The sequence below is a fragment of the Artemia franciscana genome, chromosome 13, assembly GCF_032884065.1.
Source record: "Artemia franciscana chromosome 13, ASM3288406v1, whole genome shotgun sequence".
Taxonomy (NCBI): Eukaryota; Metazoa; Arthropoda; class Branchiopoda; order Anostraca; family Artemiidae; genus Artemia; species Artemia franciscana.
The window spans coordinates 42,231,291-42,240,101 of NC_088875.1; the positions used below are offsets into that span (position 1 = coordinate 42,231,291).

General features: G+C 32.4%; 1 long non-coding RNA gene across 1 annotated transcript; it reads left to right on the forward strand.

The window, feature by feature from the left end:
- The first annotated feature begins 5,282 nt into the window (after positions 1–5,282).
- Positions 5,283–6,627, forward strand: LOC136034956 (uncharacterized). Its single transcript, XR_010619304.1, has 2 exons — positions 5,283–5,375; positions 5,930–6,627. It is a non-coding gene; the product is annotated as an uncharacterized LOC136034956 (long non-coding RNA).
- Positions 6,628–8,811: the final 2,184 nt, after the last annotated feature.

Sequence of the window (8,811 nt, forward strand, 5' to 3'; positions counted from 1 at the left end):
GGGACACAGGGGCACAACTACAACGGGGAAACGTTGTATTGACTAAAAAAAAATATTGACTAAAAACTAAAAAAAAGGCCAATTCAAAAACGAATGTATATACAGACCGGGATACCGGGACACAAATGACGACCGGGACACAGGGAATAAAAATGACGACCGGAGAAATTACACTCAAAGAGAAATTACAGACTGTGACACACAGAGAAATTACAGACTCATGTTGTGACACAGGGACACAACTACAACGGGGACTTCGGGGGCACAGGGGGATATATAAATGATGACGGCGACACAAGAAATTTTTGATTAGCAATCACCATCAACAAATCTCAAGGGCAATCATTAGAATCATGAGGTATAGATCTGAATACGGATTGTTTTTCCCATGGACAATTATATGTTGCATGTTCAAGAGTCGGTAAACCTGACAATCTATTTATATGCACAGACAATGGGACAGCGAAGAATGTTATATATTTGCAAGTTTTACGTAGTTAAAAACATATATATATATATATATATATATATATATATATATATATATATATATATATATATATATATATATATATATATATATATATATATTCACAGGTGGGACACAGGGACACAACTACAATGGCACGTAACTAGTATGGGGCTTAACGACTTACGCGCGCGGGGGGGCTTGGGGGGGGGGTGCGAAGCAACCCAACCAACTAGGTGTTAGGGTGGCGCGAACCTACAATGGCAACAGCCAAGGAAGCTGCTCAAAAAAAGCTGCTAAAAAAAAAGCTTCCAAAATGGAAGCTGCTGCACGAAAAAAAAATAAAAAGAAAAAAGAAAAAAAAACTAAAAAAACTAAAAAAAAGGTAAAAACTAAAAAAGAACTAAAAAGAAAAGAAGGGGAAAAACACAAAAATTTATTTCATCCTATACCAATTCAAAAACGAATGTATATACAGAACGGGACACCGGGACACAAATGACGACCGGGACACAGGGAATATAAATGACGACCGGGACCCTCTAAGAGAAATTACAGACTGGGACACCGGGACACAAATGAGGACCGGGACACAGAGACACAACTACAACAGGGAAGCCGGGGAGCACAGGGGTATATATAAATGACGACGGCGGCACACGGAATGTTCGATGAGCACTCACCATCAACAAAGCTCAAGGGCAATCATTAGAATCATGAGGTATAGATCTGAATACGGATTGTTTTTCCCATGGACAATTTCATGTTGCATGTTCAAGAGTCGGTAAACCTGACAATCTATTTATATGCACAGACAATGTGACGGCGAAGAATGTTGTATATTCGCGAGTTTTACGTAGTTAAAAACATATATCTATATATATAAAAATAAGTTGTCTGTCTGTGGATGTGTGGATGGATGTGTGGATGGATGTGTCAGGTGACGTCACCTGAAAAAACTGGATTAGGTGACGTCAAAACTGAAAAAACTAAAAAAAGGCAAAAACTACAAAAAAAACTAAAAACTAATAAAAAAAATAAAAAAGCTAAAAAACTAAAAAAACTATAAAGGTAAAAACCAATAAAAAACTAAAAAAAAAACTGAAAAAACTAAAAAAAGGCAAAAACTACAAAAAAAACTAAAAACTAATAAAAAAAGTAAAAAAGCTAAAAAACTAAAAAAACTAAAAAAACTAAAAAAAGGTAAAAAACTAAAAAAAATAAAAAATAAAAAAAAAATAAAAAAAAGGAAAAAACTGAAAAATAAGCTAAAATAAAGGTAAAAACCAATAAAAAACTAAAAAAAAAAAGGAAAAAACTAATAAATGACGACACTCAAAGAGAAAGCGACCAGGACAAAAAACTAAAAAAAAAGGCAAAAACTACAAAAAAACTAAAAACTAATAAAAAAAATAAAAAAGCTAAAAAACTAAAAAAACTAAAAAAAGGTAAAAAACTAAAAAAACTAAAAACTAAAAAAAAACTAAAAAAGGTAAAAACTAAAAGAACTAAAAAAGAAAAAAATAAATGACGACACTCAAAGAGAAAGCGACCAGGACAAAAGGAATGTTCGATTAGCAATCAACAAAGCACCGGGAAACAGGGAGTATAAATGACGACCAGGACACAAGTAAAAAAAAAAATTAACAAAACTAAAAAGAAGGTAAAAACTACAAAAAAACTAAAAAGAAAAAAAAACTAAAAACTAATAAAAAAACTAAAAAATCTAAAAATCTAAATAAACTAAAAAAGAAAAAAAAAGGAAAAAAATAAAGGAGAAAAACAAAACTAAAAAACGAATGTATATACAGACCGGTACACCGGGATACAAATGACGACCGGGACACGGGGAATATAAATAACGACCGGGACACAGGGACACAACTACAACGGGGACACCGGGGGAAACAGGGGGATATAAATGACGACCGGGACAAAAAAACTAAAAAGAAATAAAAACTAAAAACTAATAAAAAAAACTAAAAAATCTAAAAATCTAAATAAGCTAAAAAAGAAAAAAAAAGGAAAAAAATAAAGGAGAAAAACAAAACTAAAAAACGAATGTATATACAGACCGGGACACCGGGATACAAATGATGACCGGGACCCGGGACACAGGGAATATAAATGACGACCGGGACACAGGGACACAACTACAACGGGGACACCGGGGGAAACAGGGGGATAACCTGACAATCTATTTATATGCAAAGACAATGGGACAGCAAAGAATGTTGTATATTCGCAAGTTTTACGTAGTTAAAACCATATATATATATATATATCTATATTCACAGGTGGGACATAGGGACACAACTACAATGGCGCGTAACTATTATGGCGCGTAACGACTTACGCGCGCGGGGGGGCTTGGGGGGGGCGCGAAGCGCCCCCACCAACTAGGTGTTGGGGTGGCGCGAAGCGCCACCCCAACAGCTAGTATGTATATATATATATATATATATATATATATATATATATATATATACATATATATATATATATATATATATATATATATATATATATATATATATATATATATATATATATATATATCATGAAAAGAGAAATCACCAATGCTACAGCACAAACACACAAAAAAAAAAAAAAAAAAAAAAAAAAGAGACAGAAGGAGAAAAGGAAGACTGTTTTCCTAAATTAGTGATTAATATAGACCAGCACTTGAATGAGGCCTTAACCCTACTCATCCATACAATCACACAGGTCAAACAGCATAGCCACACACAATCAACCATAAAGAATAATCCATGGACAGGCAGTCATGTCGTCAATAAGTATAAGTCGTCATTTACCGAACAATAGAAAAAATAATATAGACAAATAATTCAGAGGTAACACCCAACATAAGGGCTCATCAGGAGAATACACTGGCCTATATATATATATATATATATATATATATATATATATATATATATATATATATATATATATATATATATATATATATATATATAAAGTTAGAATTTCAGTGTTTTACAAAATATATATATATATATATATATATATATATATATATATATATATATATATATATATATATATATATCTGTTTTCACAGGTGTGACACAGGGACACAACTACAATGGCGCGTAACTAATATGGCGCGTAACGACTTACGCGCGCCGGGGGGCTTGGGGGGGGGGGTCGTGAAGCGCCCCCACCTACTAGGTGTTGGGGTGGCGCGAAACGCCACCCCAACAGCTAGTATATATATATATATATATATATATATATATATACTAGCTGTTGGGGTGGCGCTTCGCGCCACCCCAACACCTAGTTGGTGGGGGCGCTTCGCGCCCCCCCCAAGCCCCCCCGCGCGCGTAAGTCGTTACGCGCCATAATAGTTACGCGCCATTGTAGTTGTGTCCCTATGTCCCACCTGTGAATATAGATATATATATATATGGTTTTAACTACGTAAAACTTGCGAATATACAACATTCTTTGCTGTCCCATTGTCTTTGCATATAAATAGATTGTCAGGTTATCCCCTTTAGTTTTTTTTATTAGTTTTTAGTTTTTATTTCTTTTTAGTTTTTTTGTCCCGGTCGTCATTTATATCCCCCTGTTTCCCCCGGTGTCCCCGTTGTAGTTGTGTCCCTGTGTCCCGGTCGTTATTTATTTTTTAGTTTTTTACCTTTTTTTAGTTTTTTTAGTTTTTTAGCTTTTTTATTTTTTTTATTAGTTTTTAGTTTTTTTGTAGTTTTTGCCTTTTTTTTAGTTTTTTTAGTTTTTTAGCTTTTTTATTAGTTTTTAGTTTTTTTTGTAGTTTTTGCCTTTTTTTAGTTTTTTTAGTTTTTTAGCTTTTTTATTTTTTTTATTAGTTTTTAGTTTTTTTTTGTAGTTTTTGCCTTTTTTTAGTTTTTTCAGTTTTGACGTCACCTGATCCAGTTTTTTCAGGTGACGTCACCTGATCCACGATCCACAGATCCACAGACAACTTATTTTTATATATATAGATAGTTTTTTTTTTTACTTATGTCCTGGTCGTCATTTATACTCCCTGTGTCCCGGTGCTTTGTTGATTGCTAATCGAACATTCCTTTTGTCCTGGTCGCTTTCTCTTTGAGTGTCGTCATTTATTAGTTTTTTCCTTTTTTTTTAGTTTTTTATTGGTTTTTACCTTTATTTTAGCTTATTTTTCAGTTTTTTCCTTTTTTTTAGTTTTTTTTTATTTTTTATTTTTTTTAGTTTTTTACCTTTTTTTAGTTTTTTTAGTTTTTTTAGTTTTTTAGCTTTTTTACTTTTTTTATTAGTTTTTAGTTTTTTTTTGTAGTTTTTGCCTTTTTTTAGTTTTTTCAGTTTTTTTTTTAGTTTTTTATTGGTTTTTACCTTTTTAGTTTTTTTAGTTTTTTAGCTTTTTTATTTTTTTTATTAGTTTTTAGTTTTTTTTGTAGTTTTTGCCTTTTTTTAGTTTTTTCAGTTTTGACGTCACCTAATCCAGTTTTTTCAGGTGACGTCACCTGACACATCCATCCACACATCCACAGACAGACAGACAACTTATTTTTATATAGATATATATATATATATATATATATATATATATATATATATATATATATATATATATATATATATATATATATATATATATATATATATAAGTTAGAATTTCAGTGTTTTACAGTGCTAATTTTGATTTTATCCCAATTGAGGTTAAGATTGTAACCTCAATCTTACAAGGTAAAATGTTAAGATTTGGATTATAATTTTTTTTCCAGACAGCTAATTTCTTAAGAATTTTGCAATTTTTCGCAATTTTTCCTTTATATATTTTCCATATATATATATCTATATATATAAAAATAAGTTGTCTGTGGATGGATGGATGGATGGATGTGTCAGGTGACGTCACCTGAAAAAACTGGATTAGGTGACGTTAAAACTGAAAAAACTAAAAAAAGGCAAAAACTACAAAAAAAACTAAAAACTAATAAAAAAAATAAAAAAGCTAAAAAACTAAAAAAACTATAAAGGTAAAAACCAATAAAAAACTAAAAAAAAAACTGAAAAAACTAAAAAAAGGCAAAAACTACAAAAAAAAACTAAAAACTAATAAAAAAAGTAAAAAAGCTAAAAAACTAAAAAAACTAAAAAAACTAAAAAAAGGTAAAAAACTAAAAAAAATAAAAAATAAAAAAAAACTAAAAAAAAGGAAAAAACTGAAAAATAAGCTAAAATAAAGGTAAAAACCAATAAAAAACTAAAAAAAAAGGAAAAAACTAATAAATGACGACACTCAAAGAGAAAGCGACCAGGACAAAAGGAATGTTCGATTAGCAATCAACAAAGCACCGGGACACAGGGAGTATAAATGACGACCAGGACATAAGTAAAAAAAAAAAACTATCTATATATATAAAAATAAGTTGTCTGTGGATCTGTGGATCGTGGATCAGGTGACGTCACCTGAAAAAACTGGATCAGGTGACGTCAAAACTGAAAAAACTAAAAAAAAGGCAAAAACTACAAAAAAAACTAAAAACTAATAAAAAAAATAAAAAAGCTAAAAAACTAAAAAAACTAAAAAAAGGCAAAAACTACAAAAAAAACTAAAAACTAATAAAAAAGCTAAAAAACTAAAAAAACTAAAAAAAAAGGCAAAAACTACAAAAAAACTAAAAACTAATAAAAAAAATAAAAAAGCTAAAAAACTAAAAAAACTAAAAAAACTAAAAAAAGGTAAAAAACTAAAAAAACTAAAAACTAAAAAAAAACTAAAAAAGGTAAAAACTAAAAGAACTAAAAAAGAAAAAAATAAATGACGACACTCAAAGAGAAAGCGACCAGGACAAAAGGAATGTTCGATTAGCAATCAACAAAGCACCGGGACACAGGGAGTATAAATGACGACCAGGACACAAGTAAAAAAAAAAATTAACAAAACTAAAAAGAAGGTAAAAACTACAAAAAAACTAAAAAGAAAAAAAAACTAAAAACTAATAAAAAAACTAAAAAATCTAAAAATCTAAATAAACTAAAAAAGAAAAAAAAAGGAAAAAAATAAAGGAGAAAAACAAAACTAAAAAACGAATGTATATACAGACCGGTACACCGGGATACAAATGACGACCGGGACACAGGGAATATAAATAACGACCGGGACACAGGGACACAACTACAACGGGGACACCGGGGGAAACAGGGGGATATAAATGACGACCGGGACAAAAAAACTAAAAAGAAATAAAAACTAAAAACTAATAAAAAAAACTAAAAAATCTAAAAATCTAAATAAGCTAAAAAAGAAAAAAAAAGGAAAAAAATAAAGGAGAAAAACAAAACTAAAAAACGAATGTATATACAGACCGGGACACCGGGATACAAATGATGACCGGGACCCGGGACACAGGGAATATAAATGACGACCGGGACACAGGGACACAACTACAACGGGGACACCGGGGGAAACAGGGGGATGTAAATGACGACCGGGACACCGGGACAGGGAATGGTCGATTAGCAATCACCATCAACAAAGCTCAAGGGCAATCATTAGAATCATGAGGTATAGATCTGAATACAGATTGTTTTCCCATGGACCATTATATGTTGCATGTTCAAGAGTCGGTAAACCTGACAATCTATTTATATGCAAAGACAATGGGACAGCAAAGGATGTTGTATATTCGCAAGTTTTACGTAGTTAAAACCATATATATATATATATATCTATATTCACAGGTGGGACATAGGGACACAACTACAATGGCGCGTAACTATTATGGCGCGTAACGACTTACGCGCGCGGGGGGGCTTGGGGGGGGCGCGAAGCGCCCCCACCAACTAGGTGTTGGGGTGGCGCGAAGCGCCACCCCAACAGCTAGTATATATATATATATATATATATATATATATATATATATATATATATATATATATATATATATATATATATATATATATATACATATATATATACTAGCTGTTGGGGTGGCGCTTCGCGCCACCCCAACACCTAGTTGGTGGAGTGCTTCGCGCCCCCCCAAGCCCCCCCGCGCGCGTAAGTCGTTACGCGCCATATTAGTTACGCGACATTGTAGTTGTGTCCCTGTGGCCCACCTGTGAATATAGATAGATTTATATATGTGTTTCAAACTACGTAAAAATTGCGAATATACAACATTCTTGGCTTTCCCATTGTCTGTCCATATACAAAGCCGTATGTACTAATAATGACGTCATATGCAAACGCTCTTTTTACAAACAAACAAACATGCATACACACAACTCGTTTTTATATAGATAGATAGATAGATAGATACAATACAAATTAACTACGTAAAACTTGTGAATATACAACAGTCTTCGCTGTCCCATTGTCTGTGTTGCAATCTTTTAAATTGAAAAAGCAGATCCGTTGGAATCATGGGAATGCGAGGAATAAGAACAGCCTCACCCTCATAAGGCCCTGTCAAGATTGTGGCCTCTATTAGGTTTTCCATTGTTTTTTTTACGGCAAGTCGCGTGCCATTGCAAAGCTTTGGTGGGTTGATATTTCTTAAAAGTATTATTGGTACGCCTATTTTTAGTTGTAGCACGTGTGGTGGAAACCCTGAAGGATCTATGGAATTTAAAAATTCAGATGGATAATTAACCGCTTCATTTGGTTCCGAAATACAAATTAACTGCGTAAAACTTGCGAATATACAACATTCTTCGCTGTCCAATTCTCGCTGCATATAAATAGATTGTCAGGTTTACCGACCCTCGAACATGCAACGTACAATTGTCCATGGGAAAAACAATCAGTATTAAGATCAATACCACATTTTTTTAATGATTGACCTTGAGCTTTGTTAATGGTGATTGCAAATGCTAATCGAATTGGGAATTGCAATCTTTTAAATTGAAAAGGCAGATCCGTTGGAATCACGGGAATGCGAGGAATAAGAACAGCCTCACCCTCAAAAGTCCCTGTCAGGATTGTGGCCTCTATTAGGTTTTCCATTGTTTTTTTTACGGCAAGTCGAGTGCCATTGCAAAGCTTTGGTGGGTTTATATTTCTTAAAAGTATTATTGGTACGCCTATTTTTAGTTGTAGCACGTGTGGTGGAAACCCTGAAAGATCTATGGAATTTAAAAATTCAGATGGATAATTAACCGCTTCATTTGGTTCCAAAACTGTGTCGACTGACTTGTAAAGGACTGCCTGGTCTTGAATCTTGGTCAAAACATTATTGTTGATTTCGTGGACGTCTATATTTTTGGGTGCGAGAATCGCTCTTTCACTTAGCCATTTATTATTTTTATAATTTTTTAGAATATTCGGAAATACTTTTTCAATCAATTCATTTTTGGACGTCACT